Source organism: Lepidochelys kempii, chromosome 3, assembly GCF_965140265.1.
Source record: "Lepidochelys kempii isolate rLepKem1 chromosome 3, rLepKem1.hap2, whole genome shotgun sequence".
Classification (NCBI taxonomy): domain Eukaryota; kingdom Metazoa; phylum Chordata; order Testudines; family Cheloniidae; genus Lepidochelys; species Lepidochelys kempii.
The window spans coordinates 87,751,708-87,778,975 of record NC_133258.1 but is presented as its reverse complement, the minus strand read 5'-3'; the positions used below and the strand labels follow the sequence as shown (position 1 = coordinate 87,778,975).

General features: G+C 40.4%; 1 protein-coding gene across 5 annotated transcripts in view; it reads left to right on the top strand.

The window, feature by feature from the left end:
• Window positions 1-27,268, top strand: part of HS3ST5 (heparan sulfate-glucosamine 3-sulfotransferase 5) — a 268,638-nt gene that overhangs the window by 204,048 nt on the left and 37,322 nt on the right. Inside the window, exon 1 of one of the 5 annotated variants that reach the window (XM_073337102.1) lies at window positions 7,842-7,927. The exons of 3 other annotated variants lie outside the window; for them this stretch is intronic. The gene's annotated coding sequence lies outside the window, so the exon portion shown is untranslated. Of the gene's footprint in view, window positions 1-7,841; window positions 7,928-8,390; window positions 8,415-27,268 lie in introns of those variants that run through there. One more of the 5 variants, XM_073337101.1, reaches the window with a different exon arrangement.

Sequence of the window (27,268 nt, the reverse complement as noted above, 5' to 3'; positions counted from 1 at the left end):
AAGCATTGAGTACATTAGCTTTTTCCACATCCTCTGTCACTAGGTTGCCTCCCTCATTCAGTAAGGGGCCCACACATTCCTTGGCTTTCTTCTTGTTGCCAACATACCTGAAGAAACCCTTCTTGTTACTCTTGACATCTCTGGCTAGCTGCAGCTCCAGGTGCGATTTGGCCCTCCTGATAACATTCCTACATGCCCGAGCAATATTTTTATACTCTTCCCTGGTCATATGTCCAACCTTCCACTTCTTGTAAGCTTCTTTTTTATGTTTAAGATCCGCTAGGATTTCACCATTAAGCCAAGTTGGTCGCCTGCCATATTTACTATTCTTTCGACTCATCGGGATGGTTTGTCCCTGTAACCTCAACAGGGATTCCTTGAAATACAGCCAGCTCTCCTGGACTCCTTTCCCCTTCAAGTTAGTCCCCCAGGGGATCCTGGCCATCCGTTCCCTGAGGGAGTCGAAGTCTGCTTTCCTGAAGTCCAGGGTCCGTATCCTGCTGCTTACCTTTGTTCCCTGCGTCAGGATCCTGAACTCAACCAACTCATGGTCACTGCCTCCCAGATTCCCATCCACTTTTGCTTCCCCCACTAATTCTACCCGGTTTGTGAGCAGCAGGTCAAGAAAAGCACCCCCCCTAGTTGGCTCCTCTAGCACTTGCGCCAGGAAATTGTCCCCTACGCTTTCCAAAAACTTCCTGGATTGTCTATGCACCGCTGTATTGCTCTCCCAGCAGATATCAGGAAAATTAAAGTCACCCATGAGAATCAGGGCATGCGATCTAGTAGCTTCCGTGAGCTGCCGGAAGAAAGTCTCATCCACCTCATCCCCCTGGTCCGGTGGTCTATAGCAGACTCCCACCACTACATCACTCTTGTTGCACACACTTCTAAACTTAATCCAGAGACACTCAGGTTTTTCTGCAGTTTCGTACTGGAGCTCTGAGCAGTCATACTGCTCCCTTACATACAGTGCTACTCCCCCACCTTTTCTGCCCTGCCTGTCCTTCCTGAACAGTTTATAACCATCCATGACAGTACTCCAGTCATATGAGTTATCCCACCAAGTCTCTGTTATTCCGATCACGTCATAGTTCCTTGACATCACCAGGACCTCCAGTTCTCCCTGCTTGTTTCCAAGGCTTTGTGCATTTGTATATAAGCACTTGAGATAACCTGTTGATCGCCCCTCATTGCCAGTATGAGGCAGGAGCCCTCCCCTCACAGACATTCCTGCCTGTGCTTCCTCCCGGTATCCCGCTTTCCCACTTACCTCAGGGCTTTGGTCTCCTTCCCCCGGTGAACCTAGTTTAAAGCCCTCCTCACTAGGTTAGCCAGCCTGCTGGCAAAGATGCTCTTCCCTCTCTTCGTAAGATGGAGCCCGTCTCTACCCAGCACTCCTCCTTCATGGAACACCATCCCGTGGTCAAAGAAACCAAAGCCTTCTCTCCGACACCATCTGCGTAGCCATTCGTTGACTTCCACGATTCGACGCTCCCTACCTAGGCCTTTTCCTTCCACGGGGAGGATGGACGAGAACACCACTTGCGCCTCCAACTCCTTTATTCTTCTTCCTAGAGCCACATAGTCCACAGTGATCCGCTCAAGGTCATTCTTGGCAGTATCATTGGTGCCCACGTGGAGAAGCAGGAAGGGGTAGCGATCCGAGGGCTTGATGAGTCTCGGCAGTCTCTCCGTCACATCACGAATCTTAGCCCCTGGCAAGCAGCAGACTTCTCGGTTTTCCCAGTCAGGGCGGCAGATAGATGACTCAGTCCCCCAGAGGAGAGAGTCCCCGACCACCACCACCCGCCTTCTCCTCTTGGGGGTGGTGGTCGTGGAACCCCCAACCTCAGGACAGCGCATCTCATGCCTTCCAACCAGCGGAGTCTCCTTCTGCTTTCTCGCCCCAGACATATCATCTGGTTAGATGGCTAACTCCGCCCTCTCCAGTGAAACCTGACACAAACTTCTCTCAATTGGACATTCATATCACAGGGGCTTTAACATCTGAAAAGTACTTGATGGCTTTCCTATACTGTAACTAACACCCCATCACGGTGTGGCTGTGATTGTTATGGTATGCCAGGCCCCTCTAGATATCTGGTAGGATGTTCTCAGATGAGCTCGGAGCCAGGTGCTGTAGGCACTCCAGGCACTGGGCTTTAGGGGATCTAGCCCTCATTGGGTTCCGATAAACACTTATACATTTTAAACAAGTGAGGAGGATTCCTTTACTAAAGATCACATATTTCGGTATAATTCAGTGGTTCCCAAACTGGGGTTCGTGAACCCCTGGGGGTTCGTGAAATGTTACAAGGGTTTCTCAGGGAAACAATTTTCCCTAATGGTGGACAAAGATGTCCCTAGGAACCCTGAACAGCACGGGGCCAGCAGCCTGGAGCCTCTGGACTTCCAGGAGCTAAGCAGATCAAAGTAATCAGATCTGTCACACTGAGGAGATTTCAACTCCAAGACTCCTCATAAAAAATGGAAAGGGAGGTGGATTTTTTTCTGCTGTTTTTAAAATTAAATAGGCAGCTAGTATTGTTTTTAAAATTATTATGAAGAACAAGTTTAAACTTTGTTGTAACGTCCGTTGTTTGCCTGGACTACTCAAGATCTGAATGATTGTGTAGGAAGAACTCTTTGAGTTGGCTTCTTAAATATCTTCATGCTGTTTCACATCTGATACTCCTTGGTGAAACATAGGAGCCTTGTCTTATATAACAGGCTTATTCAAAGTGATACAAGCTACGAAAGTGAGATCTTGGAAGAGTGTTACCCTTTTCATAGTGTAATAACAATACTGTAATGATACATAATAATTAATAGTGAATAATAAGCATGTCAAAAACAAATTTTATATTTCCAAGATCACTGATTTTATAATTTATACTCAGGTAAAGGAGAAAATCCCTGGAAATATTCATTTTTAGGAGGGGGTCCGCGAGACTTGACATTTTAGTGAAAGGGGTTCACAGGTGGTTAAAGTTTGGGAACCACTGGTATAATTTAAGGTGTGAATTCAAACTGATATAGTTATACAGATGTAACACCCTGGGTGGACAATCTTCTTTCGGTCTAAGAGAGACTTTTTCGGTTTAGCTTATGCCACTTGGAAAAGGGCTTAAGCTAAACAGAAAAAAGCCTCTTTTATAATGGAATAAGAGTATCCAGCTTGGGGGGCGGTGGGGAGGCTATACCTGTATAACTATCAGTGTGACTGGTGAAAATTCCCCAGGAAGACAAGCTCTGGCAGCCTGAGGCCTGCTCTACACTTGGTGGGGGATAGATCTAAGTGAATAACGTAGCTGAAGTCAACATACTTAGATCTACTCACCACGGTGTCTTCACTGTGGTAAGTCAACAGCTGGTGCTCCGCCATCGACTCCGCCTGTGCCTCTCGCCCCGCTGAAGTACCGGAGTCAATGGGAGAGTGCTTGGCAGTCGATTTATCGCGTCTACACTAGACGCGATAAATCGACCCCCTGCTGGATTGATCGCTGCCCATTGATCCAGCTGGTAATGTAGACAAGCCCTGCAGGCTGCATCCCACTTTTCACTGTGGTGTGTAGCTACACATGGCAGTGAAAGGCTCTGGCAGCAGGAAGACAGCAGGACACAGCACTAGTAAAAATAGCAGTGTAGGTGTGGCAGGGCTTGGCCTTGTAGAGAGGCATGTAGAGTATTTAACCTAGGGGCTTAAGCATTTGGGGCACTCTACCCCCCTAAGCTGTGCCTCACTGTCTATGCTGCTACTTATACTCATGCTAGCTGGGCATGCAGTGCCTGTACTCCACACACTGCTGTAAGACATAATCATAGTTGTGAGTTCTCCTACCTCAGAGTATTAGGAAATTTGAAAGTAGTGGGAGAGGTGGATGCACTATTGGGGGAGTGGGTCCTGCTGTTTTTGTGTGTGAAGCAAACTAGCTTCCCTTCTCGCTCTCTAACAAGATAAGAGAGGTGTGACCGGGGTCCCAGTAAGGGCCATCTATGGTCACACAATTAGGGTGAACTGCAAAGAATGGGGCAGACAATCCCCAAAAGGCTGGTGGATATTCTAATACGTAGATTTACAAAGCCAGCACAAAACAGCTTCTTTATTACCTTACTGGTTACTCAGAAGTGCAAACAACACAGTTCCCTTAAAGTGATCCAGCCTAAGGCCTCCATCCAGGTACCCAAATCAAATACGATGAAGATTTCTGAAAATCTTATTTCATCATATAAAAGAAAAGGTTCTACCAATCCCAAAGGATCGGACACATCACCTCCCAGGTTATTGAATATTCCGGATCTTACCCAAATACACGCTACAGCCAATTCTTATTAACTAAACTAATATTTATTTTAAAAAAACAAAAGAGAGAGAGAGTATGGTTAAAAGATCAATATACATACAGACATGAGTTCAGTCGATTGAGGTTCAGATTCATAGCAAAGATGGTGAGCTTTGTAGTTGAAAAGAGCTTTTTCAGAAATAGTCCATAGGTTATAGTCCAATGTTTATATTTCAGAGTGATCCAGTTAGAACTGGGATGTCAGCCCTTGTGGCTTAGGCTTCCTCTGCATGAAACCTTAAGCAGATCTGAGATGACAGAATCAGGACCCAAAGGTCTTTTATACAGTGTTCTAGCATCCACTTGACCATACACTCCTGGGTAAATAATAGGCTTTTGATGTAACCTTTTGCTTACTAAACACAACCAGTAATTAGTTACACAAATTAACATAGGGCAATTTATCCATTAGGCATTCTATTACAAACTTCAAAGAGACATATAGGCAATGACATTATTTTATCCAAGATTAATCTAAATGTTAATATTCCCTTTTGATCTCTGAATTAATAGGTATAGTGACAGACAGGAATTGTCTGTTTACATGCTGGCATCAAAGATACACACAATTAGTAAAAATAACGAGGAGTCTTTGTGGCACCTTAGAGACTAACAAATTTATTTGGGCATAAGCTTTCCTGGGCTAGAACCCAGTATCACTTCTAACTTCTAACAATATAGGTTTGCATTTCAAAGTTCTAGCCTACTTAGCATGAATGGCCCTAATTGCCATTCACATACCTTTTTAACATGTCTTTAAAGGTCACTTTGGGTTAGTTAGGCTGCAAGTTTCCCTTTCTGGCCATGAGTTATATTTTGTATAAGATTTGCTGCAATTATATAGCAGTGGTAGCAATAATGATTTACATGATTATATTTTAATCAGACAATGTCACAAGAGGAATTAAAGAGCTGGTTTTGTTGAGGATTATGGCGTGAAAGGGTAAAGCCTTTGTCAGGGCTCCCAAAGTGTTTTTAAACTTTTGGATAAAAATTCCAAATGATCAAGTTGTTTTTAAAAAACAAAAACAAAAAAAATCAAAAAACAAAAAACAAAAAAACCCCCCACATATGAAAGATAACAGCAAGGGAGCTAACATAGGGAATAATACATTCGTTATTGAAAAAGCACATAGACCACTCAGGTGGATCCCTGCAGGAAGCCATTACAACAACAAAACTCTTCAAGTTACAATTCAATCTAGCAGACTTTAATCAAAAGCACTGAGAACCATAGGATGCTTCTTCCCCATTGCTGTGATTAATGTATTTTTTTTCTTTCAAGTAGTCAAGTAAATAAATAAAATACGCTTAAATGCTCTTGTCTGTAATGTAAGAAATATGCCATGCCAGCTTCCTGCAGAACAAGAGAACCTCCCTGCAGGAACTGAGCAATCTCATGGTGGACTGATCTCAAAAGGTGATGAGATTTGGTTCAGTTTAGATCTGCATCTAAAAGTTTGGAATCCTACACATTTGGTTATTAGAGTCAAACAATACTGTAATACTAGCTTATCTGTCTCTACACAGTCAATGAGAATTAGCCATCCAAGTCCATTGGTACAGTCCAGAATAGTGAAATACTTTACTTTGTACATCACTGAAACATATTAACATAGATCACACAAAATTATTTATTCTGATTTTACTTAAAGTCCATCTAATAAACCATGAGCCAAAATCATGTTCCTTGCCCTCTGCTACTGTCCCGCTATTTCATGTAGGCAGTTTGTTTCACCCATTGCTACAGTAACTGGCTACTTTGTCATATTCTGCTCATGTCACCATCTCCTTGAGACCTTGCATTGGTTTCCAATATCAGATTCAAACGACACATTTTCAGGGCTCTGGATAAAATCCTATCTCCATTGAAATCCACAGCAAATCTACCATTGTCTTCAATTGGACTCTGATTTCACCCCATCTTTACAGCACTGTCTATGCCTGCATCTCATCTCCTAATACTTCCCCACTTACCCTACCAACACTGCCAACTTGACACATCTTGACAATCCTTTGGTCTCCTCCCATAAGCAATTTTAAGCCTTCTCTTCTGCTGTCCATATTCCTGGAATGCTTTCAGGAGTCTGTAAACTCAGTTAACCCTCCAAAACTACAGCTTTTGCACCTGCAACCTCATCTTTCCTGTCAGACATTTCTCCTTTAATATACTATATTCATGATAATTTTAAAATGACCAGTGCAAATTTTGACAGATACGGCAGTTTCCTGCAATATCTTTGGGAGATCTTACTGAATTAAGTTTCATTGTGGCCAGGGACTGTATATAATTGCATGTGGGAGGGTGACCACAGCCCTCCAGGAACTAAGATCAGTGGAGGGAGGGGTGATTAGGTAAATTTATTCAGGTTGTAACACTTGCAGAGTGGTACCACCACTTGGAGAGGCTCTCGTATATTCAAGCTGGATTCTCTGGGGATCAACAGACAAAGAAAGGACGTTTGGATAAACAGTCTGAGTTTAAACTGACTGGGGGTCTTCTTTCTGATCCAGCAAATGGACAGAACCTTAGGGAAGGGTTTGAAGGACTGACTCCTGCCAGAGCCCCTGCTGAAAGTGGGTTGGAGGGAGGGGCTAATCGCTGGTTTTTAGTATGTGTGTAGGTTCTTGTATTGCTTTTAATGTTTTCTGTGAAATGTTTTCACTTTAAGAATAAATGTGCTTACTTTGAAAGATCTGTGTGGTAACTTGTAACTGTTGGCTTCATTGTTCATAGACTTTCAAGAATAAGCAAAGTGCAGGAGCTGGCTGTTAGGCAGTCTGGCTTGCTGGGGAACTTCATACTATATGCAGGGAATTATGCAGCCTCAAAAAAACATGGTCAGGAAGGGGAGAGAGACATAGCTGAGGAGCCAGGAGCCTCGAGTGGGTACCCTTGCTGGACTACAGAGGGGGAATACCAATGCAGTTGCCCTGAACTGTGACACAAATCATTAAGAAAAAACAAAAATGTGTAACAAAAGCATATCTCATGAACTATTACTATATTCCATATCCAGTCCTTTCCCTGCAACATGACTGTGTCATCTGTTATTAACCTAATATAGGGTGTGATACTTCAAAGTGATGAGTACGCTGAATTCCCATTGATGTTTCTGACCTCATGGGGGCAGCACATGGCAGGACTGACCCCTTAGAGAGTGAACTCTAGTGTAAAATTCCATGCACAATGATGACATTGTAGAAATAATCATAATTAGTAATAATAAATAACATAATACATTTCATGTATCTGCTGGTGTGTCGAGCAATGCTTTGAAGTAATTGTCTAACAGAAAATAAAACCAGAAAATATTTGAATTAAGTTTGACTTTATTTATGCTATTTTATATATAAAATTAATATTTTCGTATCTTTAAAATAACGTCTCACACCATTATATGCCTGGGTTAAAATAAAAATCATTAGAAGCAGCAATGATAATGAGAAAGTCAAGGTTTAGTTGTGATTTTAATCTTTCATTGTCCTCTTTAGAGTGATAGTTGTTGGGCTACAACAATACATCTGAAATCCAGATCTCTCTGTGCCACAAAGATGAACAGATGGCAAGCACAGTGCAGGTAGAGTGTTCGGGAGTCTCTCATTTGAAAAATGAGAAATGTGAAAAAAATGAAAAATGTGCACACTTTAAAATGCTCAAGAAGCCCCAAGTCTGCAGTGACATTTCCTATGAGCTATTCCTATGCTTTCCCTCTTTTGACAAGGCATAGGTTTGCATCGTGTGTCATGCCTAATGGTGATTTCAACTCCTTGTTGGTAGTGGCAGCAGGTGTTTAAAAAAAATATTTCAAATGTATCACCGGTGTGGCTCCCATGATTTTAGTGTTTTAGAGTGTTAATCAAGAAACTTTCATACTGAGAAAACATTTTCATATTAGTAACTTTAAAATAATATTAAATGCAATGTCTGCTTCTTTGTATATAATTATGTATTCAACTCACTTCATAGAGACTTCTTTTGAAGATTCTTATTCCTTGTCTCACATACAAACGATGAAACATCATCAAAGCTAATAGACAACACTGAAAATGGCTCAGGTTTTCTTGGTAAATATTGCAAGGTTGTGCGTGTGTGTGTGTTTTGAAGTAAAATGAAATAATCTCTTTATATCTATATGAGTCATATAGTTGCACAAATTCAAAAATTTATAAAGCTTAAAATCTGTCAATGAAAAAGCAAGAATATTTTATCAAGTTGCCAAATATTGGGCATGATTCCAAAAGAATTGACTCATGCTTAAGGGTGTAAACCAACAACTAATTCTTGTTGGTTAGGAAGAAACTTTTCTGAGGGCATGGTATCTAATAATTGATTAATTCAGCATTTCTTGCACCTTCACTGCAACCCAGACAAAATACGGACTGGACAGACCACTAGTCTGAGCCATTATTGCAGTTCCTGGGTTGCCAATTTTGGTTGGATGTGATCCTGGAGGTTTCATCACATGACACAATCTTCAATGGAAAATTAATTCCTGGAGACTCCAGGGCAATCCTGGAGGGTTGGCAACCCAGTATGTCTTTGTGTTCCTAATGCATACAACCTAGGTTCACATTGTCCTATAGCCTGAAAAATATGTTCTTACATTCCCCACACGTAAAAAAGCAACCATATACCTTTAAACTGAAAGACTCAAGTTAAAAGACCAACGAAAACAATAAAGAGCAAAAGTAAGCTCTTTGGGGCAGGAACTGTGTATTAATGATGTGTGTGTACATTGCCTAGCATAATGGAGGCTGCATTCCAGAGTGGGGTGTTTAGGCACTCTCACAATATAGTTTAAAATAAAGCAGAAGGTCTCCATGAGATTTACCCCAGCAATGAATTTCACCCAGTGTGTTGTTTCCATGACAGAAGAAACAAGTTGCGTTGTTACGAATAGAATTCAAAACAATAAGATAATTGCATCTTGTTGGGTTATTTTCTCCCCCTTTTGTAGCTGTGTGTCACCTGTGGTATCGATCTGTTAAAAGACCGTGCCTGCATGCATTCGTTTCCCAGCCTCATATTGCACCATAGTGATAGCAACCACAACACCATAGTAAATTTTCACATTTTGAGTTCACAGAACGCTAGATTCTAGATTCAGTGCAGACTTTTTTCCTATTTATAACTGAGGACAGATTTCAAATTCACTGTTACCAAAATTGTCTTGCCAAAGCACACAGCATTCAATTTTTAAAACATTCACAGGCAGCTCTGTTTAAGCAGCTGCTGTGGCTAACAATTTCTCTTTTGATAAGCCCTAATATTTGTCTGAAAAGGGAAGAGTAGTTTATTCATAAACATTAGTTCTCAAAGTGAAAATTTAGCAAATTGAACAGTTTTAAAGTCAATGTGAATCCTCTCTGGGAAGCTTCTTTTTTAACTCAAAGAAGGCTTCATTTCTTTTGAGATACAATTTTGTAAATTTAAAAAAAATTCCATTTGCTTCTTGTTGTCTTATCTGAATTAAAGCTTTCTGCATTTCACAAATATCTGTGGTGAATGTGTTTAAGGGACTACTTGATACAAGTTATACAAACCCTGTAGATTAACAAAAAATATTTTTGAATTTTCAAATGCTCATACCAGTCCATAAATTCCAAATTGCACCTGAATCTAAATCTGTACTCTATAATTGTCTGACCTGTTAAGATAGACAACATTTTTTAAATTGATCTGGTACAATAAGATGCAATAAGATGTCCACTAGATCTTCACTAGAGCTGATCAGAAATTATTTTAAAAATTAACATTAAAAGCAGGACATTTTTGCTGAAAATGTCTACATTTTCCCATTTTTTTTTATCAGTTGTAATGCTATATCAGAAAAATGTAATGGACATAAAACAAGAACTCTTAGGGTTAGTGTACATACCTTTTTTTTTGCACTGCTATAACTCTATCCGTTAGAATCCGATATAGTTATAGTAGTACAAAACCTGTGTAGGCAAGCCCTCAAGAAGGGCAAAAGAAAGATCTCTGTTAACGTATGAACTTAATGTCTTCAGGTAACCCTACAAACATTAACTAGCTGGTCAAACATTTTTGAAATTCACAACTTCAGCAATTTTTTGGAAAAATTTCAAATGTTGATGAAGGAAAGTGTTAAATTTTTCAACACAATTTTCAACAAAAAAGTTTACAAAAATTTTGAAATTTAAATTTTTGATTTTTTCATCAAAATTTTAAATAAAAATTTAGGGAACAATCTTTTGTGAAAATTTAAATCCTGTTTTAGACCAGCTCTAATATTAATTAGAGGCAAAATCTGTACTTGTCCAGGATTCATATTAGGTGCAAGACCAGAGGGGTAGTACTATAGATGGGAGAAACGTGTAGAAAGATTTTTTTTTTCTGCTCTTCTCCCATGTTGAACTGACACTTCCATGCAAGTTTAGAGTCTGAGAAACTAACAACTAAGACTGTCTCGGCTTACAAAGCACTTTTCAATGGCAGATCTAAATAATATTGCATCAATTAAAACTATATTAAAAGAATGTTAAGGTTGCAAACTCAAGTTAGGAAGTGCCAGAACTGAGGTTGCCTGTGAATTAATCCAATTCTCCAGAGTGGCATTCAGCTTCTTAACCAGACCACTGCTTCTCTTCCTACAGTCCTCTGCCACGTTCACTGCACACTTTCCAACTTTTGCAACAAATGAGGCAGAAGAACGAAAGACAAAAGCAGCATTAACTACACAACTAGAGCTAGTCAAGAAGTTCCTACATCAAAGTTTTTACATCAAAAAATGCCAATTCATCTAAACCAAAACTGTTCATGGGAAAGGGTTGGTTTTGATTATCTCCTTTTTCAAAATAAATAAATCAGGTTTGAAATTGTCAAAACATTCCATTTTTTCATTTTCAAAACCAAAAGTTTTGTGTTTTGGTTCAACATGACTTTTTGTTTCAAAATTGTTAATTATATTAACATGGGTTTTTTTTAAATGTTGACATCAAAATGCAAAGCTTTGAAAGTATTAAAATAAAAGGTTTTGATTGAACTGAACCCCCAAAATTTTCAGATTGTCTGTTCATGAACATTTTCAAGATTTCAACTTTTCATCTCAGTTTGCGATGGTGTGTTGTTTTGGTTTGGTTTGTTTTTTTGTTTTTTAATCTTGAACATTCTGGTAGGATAAAAAAAACATTTCCCATCCAGCTGTGTGCACAACACTGATTCATTCTGTGAGCACCATCTACCCTGTGCACTGAATGAGGAAGGGATCCTGTGGAAAAAATAGCATGTGATCATGTAATTAAAGACTTTATCATAATGCATATGCACAAGGAGGTCAAATTAAGATTGTATGGTCAACCGTAATTCTGGCGTATTCTAACTTTGAAGTGCTTGAATCCCAGCTGTAGAGTCCTTTGCAACCTTAATGTTCTTTCAACAGTTATATTAATGCAGTTTCCTAATTTAAAAAAAACCCTGAAAAATTAAATTTTGTTCAACTGGAACTATATCAACCCCCAACTTGGGCCATCAGCCTTGTTCAGACCATTATGTCTACCACTTGTATTAATGCAGTAATTGGTGGCAGCAGGAGGCTGTTATACTGTACGTTGACCATTCACTAGAGAAGAGATGACACATATTTCGCCAGCTGATTTCACAGGTATTTGCTGACAGCAAAGGAATATAGAGACTGAGACTAATAAATTCTGTGAGGGAGTGTTCTCTTGAGATTATAGACTCTCCTGCCCATGCCCCTAGTCTATTTCTCTCCCCCTCTGCTCCTATCCGTATAACCCCCATCCCAATTCTTGCCTTCCTCCTCCTGTGCATCCATTCACCCCTCCCTCACAGCTCCTCCTCCTCCTCCCCCTCCACTTATCCTACCCACTGGCTTCTGCATCCCCTTCTCACCCTGCTTTCCAACACACACACACACACACACACACACACAATTTTGCAGGGAGGAAACCAAGGATGAAATCCTGGCTACATTGAAGTCAAAGGCAAAACTCCTGTTGATTTCAATGGTGTCAGGATTTCTTTCAGAGAGATCACGGGCTCCTGAAAGATGCTGAGTGATCTCTTGTCCCTCTGACTTCAATAGGAGCTGAAGGGGTAAAACTCCCCTTATCCAGCCAGGGGAAGGAGTCCCTGGATGTGGACATGGTGGAAGACAGCTGTAAGTCTGCCTCTCACAGACACCTTTGCAAGACCTGGTGTAGGGGGTCTGCCAAGAGTGGGGCTGGGGGCAAGAGGGACCAAAGCATATAACATTGAGGAGATTCCAGTCAGTGTGGCAGCCAATAGGGACAGGCCCCCGGGGATATCTAACTTATCCTGAGGCATCTCCCAGGGGAAACAGCCCAGAATCAGAAGGGCATAAAGATGGCATACAGCTACCTTAGCTGCGGGCACAGCAAAGCGTTTCATTCTTTGTCAGCCTGAATCACGTTCCCATATGTCTGTGAAGGTGCAATTTTGCGTGTGCACAAGTGGAGCCAGTTCTTTCTCTCCTACAATACAAATACCTCATAAGACTGTACTATGTCCCTTATTCCAATAGGTTCAGGATATCGTTTATTTTCTAGCCCCTCTCTTTGCATTTTAGTCGCAAACGTAAGTTATAATGCAGACTTTATTCCTCTGACAAACACTAGATTACTTTCTTTTTAGTAGAAAAAAAATATCAAAATATTCTAAGTTTGCGAAAGCTCAGTCAGCTGAAAGTTTGAAAAAATGTGAAGGAGTTTTTCAGTCCAAATAGACTGACTTACCACTCAGCTGTAAAAGGCAATTTGAAACAGAAAGTTGCACACAGTATTTAAAGTTTTATAGATTTGTTATTTCCTAAGGCCATTCTAATTTCACATATTTCAGGATGCCATGCTGTTTGCAGGAATTTTCTCAGCTCCATAGTCTTATGGATTTGTTAAAAATATTACACAAATAGTAAAAACTGAAGAAATTGATATGGGAAAGTCAGAGGATTATGGGCTGGTGGGGGAAAAACCTGTGGGGATCTGTTGCAATAAACAAAAGCAGACTTTAATTTCTGTAGACTTCAAAAATATGTCAGAGGTGTGAACTCTTGTCTTGTCTTTGAAGTCTAAGAAAGGTCTGTCAGTCACAATTTTAATTCGAAAGCAGTCCTTATACAATATCAGTGTACGGCAAGGTGACTTTAAAGCTTCAGATACCACTTTTTTTTCCCATAAAATGTAACACATGTAATTTTGATTTTAGATTCTTTATTCCTGTGAGCTCCAGTACATTTTCCCTTCATCAAGTATCTTCTAAATGATGATAAGGAGGTTTTTCAATTCAGGGGATTGTTTTTTCTTCTGATTATAATAAGTAAAGCCCTGAGTTCACCGCTGATATAGTGGGGCATAGAAATACCATTATTACTATTTATTTGTATTAAGCAGCACATAAAGGCCCCAAACGTCGTCAAGACCCCAACATGCAAGATGCTGTACAAAATCATAGTAAAAGGTAGTTCTTGCCCTCAATAATTTACAGTCTAAGGTCCTGCTATATCCTGCAAAAACTTACGCATGTAATTAACTTTTGACTTCAATGGAACTACTCACATGCAAAAGCCTTTGCACGGTCAGAGTCTAAATAGACAAGAGAAGTATCATCATCCCCATTTTACAGATAGGGAATAATTTACCCAAGCTAACACAGAAAGACTGTGACAGAGCCAGGAATTCAACACAGAGTATCTGAGTCACACGTCAGTGCCTTTACCTCTCAATGCTATCCTTTCTCTCAATGCAAAAAGGGAACATACAGTCAAATATTCATTGTGATTTTTTTTTAAATTCCTCAGCTAATAGGAAGTACAATGTCCATAAAAATGACCTTCCTCTTCAAGGGCAAAGCACTGTTCCAATACCATAGTGGCCTCCACAGGAAAGAATTAGGTCATGCCCTGGACACAATAGAGTCAAGCACTAGAAGGCTTTTGCAAAGGACCTGTGTTACAATATAGAAGTCAGAATGAAGCACAGTATACTTTTAGTATCAGTGGTTAGTAGGAAGATCACTGGAGATAATGAACTCATTTGTGAGCAGGTGTATACACTCATGCAGAGGTGTAAGGGGGCAAAAGGTGTCCTTCTCACTGATTTCAGGGAAACCTCAGTGTGAGTCACATTTCCAGGATGGCTGGGGAGAACAGCTCCCAAAGGACCATTACTCCCACTCCTGCACTGGTGAGCAAGGAGTGGGTGGGTAGGGCAGGAAGTGAGTGGAGCCTTGGCTTCATTCCCCCAAAGACACTGGCAGCACAGCTTAGCTGGGGGGGTGAAGGGAGAAGTATGGTGGGCCAAGGACAGGGCTGGTGGAGCTTACTTCCCCTGTGGAGCAAAGGGATAGCAGAGTAGATTGCATGGTATAAATTTAACCCTGTGTGATTTGGTAGTAAGTTTTATTTCATTAGGCCTGGGGATTCCACACTGACGTTAGTAGCGTGTATCAATTTCCAGAGCTGCTTTCTTTTCTTTTTTTTTAAGAAGTTTTCTGCCTTGGGCTTTTTTGATTGGAAAATTTCAATCTTTCCCCAGCAATGTCACTGGGGATCTAAAATGACCTCGATAAAACATGTTGGCATCAAGTGGATAATTCTTTTCCAGTGGCTTTCAAACTTATACATACTTGTTCTGCTTGCCTGTAGATACTAGAATCTCCTCTAAAAAGCTTGTCCCCTGGAAAAACCCATGCATTCCCCCAAACGATGGCTCCAGAATACACACCGAGGTACTGATTCGCCAATTTAAAACATTGGTTTTAAACAAAGGTAGCTTCATTGATTTAAACCGAGTTGCTCCTAACTTACACTAGTGTTAAAGCTGAATTATGTACCTAACATTATGTTTACACCTTTTTGGAAAATTTTTCATCTAAACACGTTTTCAGTAAAAAGCAGGGCAAGGTTACTGATAAAAATGTTCATGATTGTTTTTCATATAGACTGGGTATAATCATGTTTATTTATACTTCCCTCTGCTTTTATTTAGACAAGAGCTGGTAAATATATATATATATATTTTCCATTTTAAAAAATGAAAAAGAAATGGTGGGGTTTTTTTCAAAAATGTTCATGGATTTTTTTCAGTTTTCTGATGAAAATCTCAATAAATAAGTAAACAAATAAACAAATAAATGAAAGGGTACCGGTTTTCATCAAAAAAGCAGTAAATTTCAAATGAAACAAAAATTTTCTATAAAACTTTTCATTTAGAAAAAAGGCCAGTTTTCATTTAGAAAACTTTTCATTTAGAAAAAATCGAATTATTTTTTTTCTCCTGCTCTAGTCCAAATATCTACCTGTGTACAAGGATGTAGGAGATATTGCTCATAAATACACTTACCTGTCCCACAAAGCAGATAAGTGCACCCATGTACCTATGTAAATAAGTTATTTCATCTCATATTTGAAATAGTTTGCTTTTGTTCTGTGAGCAATGCATTTAGCATAGTGTGATAATGAGGATCTGCTCATGCTTTGCATGTGTATCTTAGCCTCTTTTCACCAAATTATGTCCACCCTCATACATTTTTTTCCCTATATGCCTCAATCAAATGTTGGTTTCTGCTGTCTTTTTCCCAGTCACATCATGGTAATTGTTTGGTTCATAGTAGTTTTCTGGTGTGTTGTCATATATCTATCTGAGGTTCCTTCCAAGATTTGGTCCCATTTCTCTGGGTGTGTATGGGTGTGTGTAAATACAACAAATAAAAATTGCATCAAGGCTTACACTGACTGAATAATAAAGGTTTGATTTATTGTTCTATCTTATTAAAAGCTTTCACTTTTTCTTCAGTAACAGGTAGGAAAATGCCATGCATTTTAGCTTACTAACAAAAGATAGCTGCTTACAGTTAATGAAAGGCATAGGATCGCCTCAACAGTGCTGTTAGGTTCAGAGCATGAAAGATCATAAATCATCCTAACCTATCTAACCTTCCCTGTACTAAATGACAAACTGCTGAAAATAGCCTTTGGGTCAGGTCACATTGTTACACCAATAAAATAAAAACCAGCAGGATCTTATTAAAGGGGAAAAGGCAAAATACCACAATTATTGTGAATACAGAAAGCATCATAGTAAGCAGTTAGTTATACCTATAACATTCCATTCAATCTCATATTTATTCACACATTCATTCATACACACACACACACAGGTTCTGCAAGGTTGTTATCATAGTTACCAGCCTTAGAGTTGCTCATGCCAAGCCACTGGCCAGGTGGCCTGGACATGAGGAGGGAGCAGGGCCTTGTCAGATGCTCATCTGATGCTCCTGGAAGTTGGTTTGCCGAATCAGACCCCAAAGTTCTCACTTTCTAGAGTCCATTTTTATAGCAATTTCTTCCTATGCCAGTCTATGGGAATTGCTTCATCATGCTGTTGCTGAATCAATCAGCAGATAGCACATTCCTGACGGCTCCGTGCTGCCAGATGTTATCTTGTTCTTTGGTTCTCCCATCCCTGAGGCTGTTGGGTGGATTCCAGTCTGCCCTCCGGGGGTCCTCTGGTTATTTCCACTTGGTGCCTTCTTCAGCCGATGGACACTGGATTCTTAGGCTGGCACCTCCCTGATCATTCAGTTATTATCCACACCAAGCATCCATCCACATACATCCTCCATCTCTATTTTAATCACAATTGTTAACAAAGCGAGATGAATACAACAAAAGGGCGGGGTGTCTCTGGGTGCTGTTTCTGTTGTTACAGAGTATTGCTTTGAGTCTCTCTCTATGTGAGTAGTTGTCGTTACAAAGAATTGCTTTGAGAACAGACTCTATCTTAGCATGTACTAACACAATTAGCAGCTTGTAAGTTTCACACATAGAGGGAGAGAAACAGTACCAAAAACCAAGAGACCTCTTAATTAGTAATACCCTGGAATTTAAACTATGGGGAATCAAACTCATTTGTGATTTTAATACAGAACTTCTTTAATATGATCCAACATAATGATAGAGGATGTATGTGAATGGATGCTTACTAACTGCTTACTATGATTCTTTCTGTATTCACAATAAATGTGGCATTTTTCCTTTTCCCCTTTAATAAGATCCTGCTGGTTTTTATTTTATTGGTATAATAACATATGCACTAAAATACTTGTCCTTCAGCGGAGGACTCTGTTGAACCCATATATCATTTAGCATCCTAAATCACAGAGACTTGCACAAATGCTAAATACTAATTAGGATTGTAAAATTTGGTGAAAGATAATGTCCATGTGTCACGGAGTCCCCAGGCAATGTTCTGGAACTGCTCCCTACGAAGCCAGTCAGGACTCTGGTGAAGTCTCCTCTCTGTGAACAGACTGTCTTCAGGGCAAGAAGCTAACATGGCTTCCACCTTCCTGGGTCTGACCTTGGAGCATTCAGCATCCTCTGCCCCTCCATACGCTTCACACAGCAAGTCCGCCCAGGCGGGGTCCTGGGGAAGCCAGAGAGTCCTGCACCCCAACTTCACAGTCAGACATGACTCTTAGCCAGCCAGTAAAACAGAGGTTTATTAGATGACAGGAACACGGTCTAAAACAGAGCTTGTAGGTACAGAGAACAGGACCCCTCAGCCGGGTCCATTTTGGGGGACAGTGAGCCAAACAACCACGTCTGCACTTCAGTCCATGTCCCTAACCAGCCCCCAACTGACTCACTCTCCAGCCCCTCCTCCTCTGGCTTTGTCCCTTTCCCGGCCAGGAGGTCACCTGAGTCCTTTGTTCTCCAACACCTTTAGCTCTCACCTTGCAGGGGGGAAGGCCCAAATTGAGCTTTGCATAATGTCACTGGCTCCCCAGGGAGGGGTGACAACTTCCTCCTGCTTGCCTGGGCTATCACTGAGACATATTAGCCCCTGGTGACTAATTATTACTCCAAGTTCATAAAGCATACTTCCAATATACTGACATTATTCCTTAAATATTACCTGTACATACATCTCCTAATGATTGAGCGTTGATAAGATATAAGCTTTCTGTAGATACCTTACATGTTACCCTTTATGGATAAATACCCTGCAATACATGTTTTTGGTGTAGCGAGTTTGTTGGGTCTGAAATGAGAGTTGTTTGCAAAGAACAGTGGACCCGTTGCCAAGGGGCCTCTGTGACACAGAGAGACAGACAAGAAAACAGAGGCCAAGGGAAGAACAAGAACAACAGGCAATTTATATATAAAGCCAACTCAATTCCTGGTAAATAGCACAGCAGAAGTGGATTTTTAAGAGCGCCAGGATAGAACAGAGGCTTGTAGATATGGTCAGGGAGGTCATGTCATGAATAGGGGACTGCACAGAAAAAGGGAGCCAGATGATTGTGAGAAGCTGCTTTCATACAAATTGTACTGCTGAACTGAATAATACAAGACAGTGGAGAGTCTGTGGTATAAAGTATGGAAAACAGAAGAGAAAAAACATTGTTTGATGTAAAAAGCAAATAAGGCATTGAGTTATGATGCCAGTAATGCAGGGGAGATGAGTTCATTAAGAGGACTAGACAACGGAGAAAAGACATGTTTTGAGATGGGATTTGTGTAGTGGCAAAAGAGATATGGAAGACTGTTCCAGATGAAGCTGCAGAGAAGATTCATACCTCAGAAGAATGACTGGAGAAGAGAGTACAGAGAGAGAAGATGTGAGAGACACAGCAGGCCGGAAGAAGTGAGGGGAGAGTTATATAAACATAGAAAACAATTCTGAACTGGATCCCAAAATGAATGGAGCAATTAGTGAGTATATGTGAAAATAAAAGTGAGAAAAGGTTTTCTCTGCCCAGTTGCTGTGGAATAGACCCATACAAAGAAAGGATTAAAAGGCTAATTAACTGACCATAAAACGGAAACAGTGAAATTCAGGCAGTGCAAAAGGAACAAAAACCAGCTGCAACCAGCGGGTTGGGAATTCTTCTGACAAAGGAAAGTTCCCCAGGGCCATTCAGGCAGCATAGCTAGCTCAGTCTTCACCTCCACCATCCTCTGCTAGAAGCACAGCTGGAACGTGTGTCATGAAACTGGTTACATGCCTCTCTATGCCTGCTCTGAGTAAGTTTGTTACTGTTAGGGTACTACACGTAGGGCGGTGTGCAGAGTGCATACACATCTCGCCCTGCTAGCACAGGAATAAATAGCAGTACAGACAATGAGTAATGGTTTAGGCAAGTAGAATGTTTTACATGCCTGAACGCTACATGGCTCTCTACACGCCCAAGCAGTGCCTCCCCTGTATATGCTGCCATTTGTAGCTGTGTAGTATCCTGCTGCTTACTCCCAGCAGAGCCTTCCCCGCTCCCAGTGAAAGGCTCCAGCAGCAGAGAGGCAATGGGGAAAGGGTCTGGCAGTGGAGACTTTCCTGGCTGCCTCCCTGCTGCAGTCTTTCACTGCCACCTGTCACTACACATCACAGGAATAGGTGTGGATGCAACCTGCCTTTCATTACCCCATGTGTAGCTACACACCACAGTAACAAGTGTACAGGCAGCCTGCCTTTCACTGTAGTTCCTGTACTCTACATGCTGCCATAAGTGTAGCAATAGTATGGGTTTGTGAGCCTAGCTGTTTAGTTCACACTAGAAGGGCTTACACTTTTAGTTCTGGAGGTCCCTGGTACAAGCCCTTGGGTCAGCCCAGATGGCAACTGTTATACATTCAGTACTCTTGTAGTTCCTAGGAGACTGCTACAAGCTAGCGGACATTAGAGAAGCTCCCAAGTTGTTCTAAACTCTGTTGCTGATGTGGTTGGTACAGGAACGCACCACAGACCAAGAAGCTATGACCAACGCTATGATACTCCCCCTTTAGTTGTACGGAGTACAGCAGAGAATCTGGGCCAGTCTTTGTTCCTTTAATCTCCTTACATTACAGTGATTGTGTGATTTTTAACAATACTAGGTAAAAGAAATCAAGAGAAGTGTGCTTTTTAGGTTGTCAATGTCTCCTTAAACTGGGCTTTTCCTGTAATTATTTGTACTGCAGAATGATTGCAGTACACAATTCCCTTGTATCAGCATAACAATCTAATCACGTCTGTATAACTTATGACCTGCTTTATTTAATTGGTTTTGAAACAGCCCCTGAATATAAAAAATAGCCTGGAGTGATCACACATTTATTATTCTCTCTCTGAGTCAGAAGACAAGGAACAGGTTAATCAAATCCATGCCAATCTCTAGCCTTTTCCATAAGTAGCTATTGTTGCTTTCACTGAGAAGAAGATCACTCCTACTCTTTCCCCAAATGATTGCACAATATTGATCTCAAAATGTTGACATGGAGGTCCTACAGTATGCTACCTCAGACTTTGTGGATAGGGATTAATGCAGAGCAGATGCTCTAAGTTTCATGACATATGTGTCCTTACATAATGAAAATAATTATTTAAATAGCAAGCATGCTATTCTCTCCCTCTCTTTGCCCACTCCCCCGCAGTCCTATCCTTTTGACTCAGAGCAACTATGGGTTTTTCCTTGTGGTAAGAAATGGTGATCATTAAAATTTAAAACATTATGTTAATCAAATAATGTAGATGAGGGCAAAGGAAGCCTGTGTCTTTAAATACTAAGAACTACTAAGAACATCCAGTAAATACATGGACCAGATCCTCAACTGGGGTAAATCAGCATCACTCCATTGCAGACAATGGTACTGGGTAAGTTTACATCAGCTGAGGATTTGGCCCCATGTCTTTAATAGGAAAGAGAAGACTATATATAGTATTTGGTTTGTTTCAAACGCTTTAGTATACATGCACGGTGTAAAATTACTGTATATTGAGCATTACACGTATTACTAATAGCAATATTTAGTGTCGCCTACTTAGATCAGTGCCTGGTCATGCTCAACACTGTACATGATAAGAAAGCCCCTGTCCTGAACATCTTATAATTTAAATAGGTGAGAGGAAGAAAGGAAATACTATTATTATCCTCACTTTCCCAATGGGTAAAATAGGCACAGAGAGATTAACTGACTTGCCCAAAATCACAGAGGAAGTCTGCTGAAAAATGGGAAATTGAACTCAGCTCTCCTGAGTCCTATTGTAGTTCCTTCACCACATGGCCATCCTTCCCCAAAAACGTCCTTCTTGTCCTGGTATTTCCCGTTGCGGGTGGGGTTTATGCAGTGCTGTCCATCATTTATTCAGGCCAGGTATACAATGGCCAGACATTGGTACCACGGGATAAAGCCTTCATTAATAAATCAGACGAGGTCAGACACTAATATTAAATTATTTACCTTATAATGTCTGACAACAGAAAACTAGACAATACCTCATATAGGCCCAAATCAGGCTTAAAACTGAAGAGTTCTATGGGCATCAGGTGGGATTAAATGCTGCTCTGAGGCTACAGAGCCATTCCACAGTGGTTGTAAAATGAAGCAGCCTACATAGCCCCCCACCCTCTTATGCTGGGGTGTTGCCAGTGGATCTGTGTAACTGTGCATACACTGGCCATTCTGCATTCCCCTGCTCCCATTCTCAGTCTGCAGATTGGAGTTGTCCTCTGTGTCATACAGAGGTTAGGGGGCCCTCTGTATAACTGGTCCCCACTCTACTGCTTTCCCCATGGCAGAAACATGACAACTCTATCATAGTTTGGGCCATCTGCATGGCTTTCTCGTGCCAGAGGATTTTCTTGAAACCAGTGCTGCCAACCACAAGGGTTCAGAAATCATGAGTCAGATCCCCAAAATCATGAGTGGCTTAAAAATCATAAACTATTTTTAAAATAAATTTGGGAGGGGCTTTTTAGTTGCAAGCTGTTTTTGAGCCTTAAGGATACACTTGAGTCAGGTTTGTAAGTTTTTCTCCACAACCAAGAAGGCTAGGATCCTCCTTCCTTCCTTTATTTATTTTATGTAATGAAGGTTGAGATTCTCTCATGATCCCATGAATCTGAGAGCTGCAGCTTTAAGAAAAGTGCCAAATATCATGAGACTCCTGAGACTCATGATAAAATCTTGAGAGTTGGCTATATTGTAACAGGCAGTCCTTATTGGAGTTAATGGGAGTTTTGCCCCTATAAGGGCAGTGGGATCAGGCATAGTTTAGGCATATCCCTAATTCTGGAATGTCATCTTACTTTTTAAAAATACTGTAGCCTTTATTTTCGACACACAGATATGAATTATTTCTCTGTACAACTGAGAATTGACAAAGAGCAGGTTTTCTGCTGCACTGTATCAAAAGACAGTCCGTCAGTTCTGTTCTATCAAAATAAGCACAAAATGAATGGCACAGAACACGATTTCCATGTCATGTTAGTAGAACCCCATTATGTCTCACTTATTGTATGGACATCTTTTGTCAGTGCAGTTAATAATGCATGAAAACTAGAATCCAGAAAATGCAAATTCTTCACTGTAATTTGGACGTTCAATTAGGGTGAGCATGTGTCTTGTTGGAAAGCACAAGGAAAGATAATTGCTGGAGAGGCAGAAGGAAAGAGTGGACAAGAGGTACAATGCTGAAAATTTTAAGGAAAATAGAATGCACTTCTTGTCATGGTGTTAGCAAAAGCCAAGAATTTGGCCTACTATATTCCTTCTAATAAGACTTTTTTAAAATGTGTGGCTTTTTAAATCACTTAAAATATGAAGACACAAATGTCACAGGATGAAATCTTCTAGCAGGACTTGAATAGAGTTCCTCAACTAAAATCAAATAAAGGAGCTCTGTTCTGAGGTTCTTCAGTAGGTATAATAATTAACATAGCAATTTTATTAATTAAATATATTGATTAAGTCCACTACATCAGAGTTTATTATGATGTGTATTTGGGGATAATGTGCTTTCAGAAGCAGCCTTTACAGGCACACCAATATGCTTTTGAGAGCAAAAAAATTAAACCATAACCCATGTGTGACAGAGTGCAGGAAGCGAAGAGGTGAGCTGCACTCTGATCATTTAGAGGCCAATTATTTCCCCAGAGAAAAGCTGATTGAGGTAATTAGATAATCAGGCTAGCGGGCTGTGTGGGATAAAGAGCTAATTAGTTCATCAGCTGAGCCCAGTCACACAAGGTAGGTCTACACTGGAATTAAAAACCCTGGGCTTGCAGGGCTGTGGCTAAGGGGCTGTCTAACTGCAGTGTAGATGTTTGGGCTCGGGCTAGAGCCTGGGCTCTAGGACCCACAAGTTGGGACTCCAAGAGTTCAGGCTTCATCCCATGCCTGAACGTTTACACTGCAATTAAACAGCCCTGCAGTCCAAGCCCCATGAGCCTGCATCAATTGGCATGGGCCAGCTGCAGGTGTCTAATTGCAGTATAGACATACCCACAGAGGTCTCAGGGAAGCACAAGACATCTGTTTGCCTCAGGTCCTGATAAGAGGGTCAAAAGCAGCAAGGATATTGTAAATAGACTGTTGCATGGGGACTATAGTGGTAGAGGGAACTCAAAATAAATGGCATTGTGAAAGCACAACTATTAGAGTCTGTGCAGTTTCTGGGGGACAAGAAGACAGGAGTGAAGGCACATCCCTGTTAACCCACAGTGTACCTGATGTGGGGCTTTGTGAACTTTGTGAGTGAGTGGGCAACATCCTGCAAAGCGGCTGCCTTACACCTGGCACACTTGTGCACCTCTCCATCAGCATAAGTGGAGGGGGGCAGAGGACATGTCATTTATGTTTTCTATAGCAGAGGGCATATTAGTAAATAAATTATAGTAACATTAAAAAAATCAGAATGATCAGTGGCCTTTTGAGCTGCAACAAGTTGCAGGTCCAGTGTCAGTTCTATAGTCGGCAGACCCATTCACCATCAAATGCAGGCTCATAGAAACCTCTTTTTTAAAAAATGTTCAGTCCCTGGGTTTTGACAGCAGAGTTGTGTAGAGATGGAGAGTCTACTCAAGTTTCCTACCACCACATATACTTAAACTAATTCCTCTAAGGCAAAGAAAATTGTGTTTTCCCTCATCCACTCCCACTTGTGGAAAAAGTAAGGAATTTAAAGCCAGTGCTTGGACCCTGAAGACAGGATGTCAGATGCACTCTCTCCTGTGCTCCGCGGGGACCTATTAATCAGCGTTGGTTTCTTGATTGTTGATGTCCAACCCAGAGTTTTTCCTGTCTGTTAAATTAGCCTAAGACCTCTATAAATCCTGCAATATATGTCCCCTGAGATCCCAATAGATACATAGATAGATTAGATAGACACTGTTATGTAAATAGTATTTTAACATATTTGTTACCTTTCTTTAAGCTTTAAAACTTCGATAAGTAGATGTAGTTACCTCATCAGAGCACCTGCAATATTCATTTGAATCTATCTATCTTGCTCTCCCATCATAGTGTCTCAGGGACAGATTTTTCAAGATATTTAGGTGACATCAGTGGTATTTAGGCACCTAGGTGCTTTGAAAACCACAGTAAGCACTTATCTGTATCTTTAGGTGCCTAAATACCTTTAAAATCTGGTTCTGTCAATGTCTTGTCCTTACTATAAGAAATACTTTGAGTTGCAAATACCAAGGGAAAGTTATGCAGTCAATTGGCAAGTTTTTAAGGGTGACCATAGTACATACAATATTTTTTAAAAAGCTTTTCTCAGAAAAATAGCCTTCCTTGCTGTTACAACCATGATCTCTCCCTCCTTAGGCCTCAGATGGCCTAAACTTCTGAGTTGTTCAAATCCAGCATTTCAGTTGACCCACTAGAGAGATGCAGCCAAATGCAAAATTTCATTCCAAGTTCAACTTCACCACAATTCAGGGGTGCTCAAAAATGTGTTTTCTGTTTGGCCCATTTCTGCTTTTGTGCTAGGGTCAGACTGGCTGTCATGTGTGTCTTCTGAGATGAGTCTCTTCTATTTCAGTTACATGTTAATAAAAGCAAAAGCTGACTTAAACCTACTGTTATTGTAGGATTGTTGAATCAGCTGAATCAGGAGTAAATAATTAGCCTATGGAACTCTCTGTCACAATATACATTGAGGTCAAGAGCTGAGTAGGATTTTAAAAAATAAACATTTCTAATAAACATGAGAACTATTAATATTACATTAAGTAGGATTTTAAAGTACAATAGAGATTAAACCTTCATACTCCAGGTCATAATCCAGCAACTAACTGAAGGGGTTAGGGTAGGTTATTCCATAACTGTCCACTTCAGTTATACCTTATTACAAGCAGCTGCTATTTGCTATTTTTAGAGCCAGGATACTGGATTAGGTAGATCACTAGTGTGAACCAGTATGACACTTTCTCTGTTCCTATCAAATATGATTTTAAAAAATATATGAAGAATTTTAATAATAATCCTGATTCTTCTCTCACTTATGCCAGTACAAATTTGGAGTAACTTTTTTGAAGTTAATGGAGTTATATCCATGGAAAACTGGTGTAAGCAAAAGAACAAGCTGGTCCATTTTTTTTTTTAATTTTAAACAGTTCATATTGAACAGAAACTAATTCCAAAGTCAGTGATCAGCAAATGCTGCACAAATTAATTCATATATATCTCATAATGATTGTAAAGCATATTCATGGGAAATGTTGGTGAAAGACAAACATTTGAGCTACACAGAACTCTTCTTCAGACCTTTCAAGATCATGGATCCTATGCATTCTTATTACATGTTGTGTACCTCACCCAGTACATCAAATGCCCCAACAGCAGCTGTATGGGTGAAATTAGACAATCACTATGCTGTTGCATGAACTCACACAGAAAAATGATAAAAGACAAAAACACCTTATCACCTGTGGGTAAACACTTTTCACAAAATGACCACTCTATATCTGATCTCTCAGTTCTTATCCTCCAAGGAAACCTTCCCAACACCTTCAAAAGGTGTGCCTGGGAGCTTAAATTCATGACTCTGTCAGACACCAAAAATCAGGGACTAAATAGAGGCACTGGTTTTTGTGTCTCATTACAAACCCTATAACCTATTAACTCTTCTTTGTCCAATAACTGCAGATATTAATTGCCCACTTCAATTTAAATGATTTCTTGCAACGTGTGTTATCCCTTATGTTTAACAATTTGTTCCACCTTGTATTTAGCTGGTTACCTTTTGCAGACCTGAAGAGGAGCTTAGTGTAGTTTGAAAGCTTGTCTCTCTCACCAACAGAAGTTAGTCCAATAAAATATGTTACCTTACATACCTTGTCACTCTCATATCCTGGGACCAACAACAACACTTCAAACATTCATAGAAAATGATGAGAGGATCAACAAGCATGCGGACAAGGGGATCCAGTGGATATAGTGTACTTAGGTTTTCAGAAAACCTTTGACAAGGTCCTTCACCAAAGGCTCTTAACCAAAGTAAGCTGTCATGTGATAAGAGGGAAGGTCCTCTCCTGGATTGGTAACTGGTTAAAAGATAGGAAACAAAGGGTAGGAATAAATGGCCCGTTTTCAGAATGGAGAGAGGTTCATAGCAACGTCCCCCAAAGGTCGGTACTGGGACCGGTCCTACTCAACATATTCATAAATGATCTGGAAAAAGGGGTAAAGTGAGGTGGCAAAATTTGCAGATGTTACAAAACTCCTCAAGATAGTTAAGTCTCAGGCAGACTGCGAAGAGCTACAAAAGAATCTCTCAAAACTGGGTGATTCGGCAATAAAATAGCAGATGAAATTCAATGCTGATAAATGCAAAGTAATGCACAATGGAAAACATAATTCCACCTATACATATAAAATGATGGGGTCTAAATTAGCTGTTACCACTCAGGAAAGAGATCTTGGAGTCATTGTGGATAGTTCTCTGAAAACATCCACTCAATGTGCAGCGGCAGTCAAACAAGCAAACATAATGTTAGGAATCATTAAGAAAGCGATAGATGATAAGACAAAATGGCATATTGCCTCTATATAAATCCATGGTACGCCCACATCTTGAATACTGCGTGCAGATGTGGTCGCCCCATCTCAAAAAAGATATATTGGAATTGGAAAAGGTTCAGAAAAGGGCAA